The sequence below is a fragment of the Engraulis encrasicolus genome, chromosome 22, assembly GCF_034702125.1.
Source record: "Engraulis encrasicolus isolate BLACKSEA-1 chromosome 22, IST_EnEncr_1.0, whole genome shotgun sequence".
NCBI lineage: Eukaryota > Metazoa > Chordata > Actinopteri > Clupeiformes > Engraulidae > Engraulis > Engraulis encrasicolus.
The window spans coordinates 182,501-185,464 of record NC_085878.1 but is presented as its reverse complement, the minus strand read 5'-3'; positions in this window follow the sequence as shown (position 1 = coordinate 185,464).

Sequence of the window (2,964 nt, the reverse complement as noted above, 5' to 3'; positions counted from 1 at the left end):
ATAATTGGGTCCGCATTACATTGAATGTATTGAATGTGTGGGGGGGCATTTTCTGATGACTTTGTCATGGGCCCAGCCAAAGCTGTCAGCGGCCCTTTCACCCACGATCTGACTGACTGAAGAAATGACTGGCAGGGGATGCGTGCATGCATGCCTGCAGTGCATACGGTAGACTAACTTCTCTCTGATAGCAACTTTTCCACTCCTTCATATTTTCCTGAATCCAGGAATGCTGGAAATCCTATTCCGTGGAGACTTGCAGTGGGGAGCGGAGCGACTTGCAGCCATGATCCAGGAGGGACCAAACGTCTTGCTCCGACTTTTGTTTTGTCTTGCCGGCCGCAGACGCAGATTTTCCATGCGCAGCGCTGCTCGGTGCTCAGTGTTTCCATTCTGCAACACTCGAGTTCAGCCGAGAGGAAGTATTCTTTTTTGGCGGATGGAAGTGTTTGAAATTAAACACACACTCTGAGAAATTAAAGGGAAACAAAGCTCTGGACAAGCAGTAGAGAAGTCATCCCATCCGCAATAGCATAGAAAAAAGGCTGCACAGAACTATACTCCTGTCTGTGGCACGCTGTAATAGGCATTGAAAGCTAACTACTATGATGCTACACTACTATGTCATAGTATGACAGTGCACTGGGCCTTTGGCAATACATTACAACTCGGTCATTGCCCTTCTGGTAACAGCTAAGTTATAATGCCGTGTCTTAAGGGGTTAAAATCTATTCTTTTGTAACTGTCCAACAGGCCATATTCAGTCAGGCGGTAGGACCACAGAATTGATTTTAATCAAACACAGTAAAGGCCTACAGTATAAAGTATTACCCATATGCTGAATGCAGTAAGTAAGTAGCCTAAGTATTGTCAATTTGTAAAGCACATTAAGATACATCATACGAATCATATGATTCAGTCTGTAAAGAGAAACATTCGTGCTATGTCCAGTGAGAAGCAAACACTCAACACAAGCAGGTGTGACATTGAGTCTGTGTTTGTGTACCTACACTACAGTGTCCAACCACTAGAGGGAATTATCTGCTCTGAAATCATAGCAACTCTGCAACAGGTTTTCTTTAATCATCATCATAGTCATGTATTTAGACTGTATTGTATGTCACTGTGCATTCACCAGTTTGGGCTGCGTTTCCCCAAAAAAACGTAAGTAGTACTTTCATCTAAGTAGTATTTAAGTGTGATACATACACTATTTTACCTCGCACATGCACTTTGCTCAAGCTTTGCATGTGCAAGGAAAATGTTGTATGAAGGCCTATTAAATTATTGCATAAAGTTTTAGTGATGTTATATATTGCCTAGTGGGCCCCTCATCCTTAGGCAGGCTACTACGTAAGTACTAGAGTTTTATATATTTGTGCTATTCAAAACAATGGATCAATCTATTTTAAGTGGGTATACTGAAATCCCTGAAATTTAGAAGTGGGTACACTCCGTATACCAGCGTTCTACGTAGACTACACCACTGGAGAAAGCTGTGTCTGGTTCTCATTTCACTAAAATGCGCAACTAGACTGAAGGGGTGTAGTAGTGCTTCATGCTAACGCACCATATAATACCATCGTCTTCTAAGCTCTCCACAACACGGACAGCTCCATATCACTACAATGGACCTAAAACCATCTAATCCGTTCTGTCTACTTTTTGTTGTTGTACTTTGTTGAGTCCCTGTATGTCTTTGTGTTCATATTGTGTTTTATTTTTATGTTATGGTCTGTAAAGCGTCTTTGAGTGTCCTGAAAAGCGCTACACAACCAATGTGTTATTATAACAATAACAACAACAACAACAACAATAATAATAATAATAATAATAATAATAATAATAATAATAATAATAATAATAATACTAATAACAATAATAATAATCTGCTCCATGCCCATGGGAACCCAGGTTTGAGTCCAGCCTGGGGCATTTCCCAACCCTGCCCCATCTCCTTCTCTCACTGCCTAATACTCACCGCTCTTCCCTCATTGCAGGAATAAAAGCCTATAGGCCTACAATACAATACTTTGCACCGTATTTTACTCTGTTATATTAATTAGGTACAATGTAAAAATATGTAACAACATGTAACATTATGGACTTGCTCTGTACATTAGGGTTAGGGTTATGTAGGCTATGTACAGTGTAAGGACTATAATATTGTTGATCACGTGTTCAAAAAGTGTTACCTTTTCTACGTAGTATGCCTTTACCGTATTAGTTATTCTCTGTAAAATGCATGGGAGACACTGGAAGGGGACAATTTTGTCAGGACAAAGTAAACTATGTTGTAGACAGAGTTCATGTCCATATTGTGGTGGTGACTGATATGAATGATAGCATTTGGATAAAATGCTTCTTTTGAATGGGCCTGTCACAATTAGGCAAGCTAATGATTGGTTATGTAGGCTACAGTACTTGACAGCAATGACCAACTTCCTACATTCAGTGACCGAAAAGTGCAATGACACTGCTATGGGAATCTCTTGAGGGCACCCGTCCCTAGTAGTCTGAAGAGAAGAAGCAAGATGGTGTATCCACCATTTTTGAGTTTTGCATTTAATTATTGGAAATGACTGGTCAGAAGGTCATCTACAGCGCCGCCAGTTAGTATTGGCACCCTTTAATTTTATTTACAAAGTGTGCATTATATCCAGAAATAAATGGAAATATACACAACTGTTACCATCAGGATCCTTTAATTGAACATTATAAGATATTTAGAATTGCCAAGTATTTATTTCCAAATGCATTTTGTAATTTCAAGCAAAAACACGAGAACGGGCATGTCCAGGAATATTGGCACCCCTCCTTCAAGGGTTAATTGCACACTATTAGACAGCAATGGCAGCCTCCGAAGGTTTTGGTTTTCATCAATGACTGTGTTCTTTCATTTTACAACCAATCCACTGTGCATTTGGATGTGTTCTTTGGGTTTTTGTCTTGCTGGAGTGCACA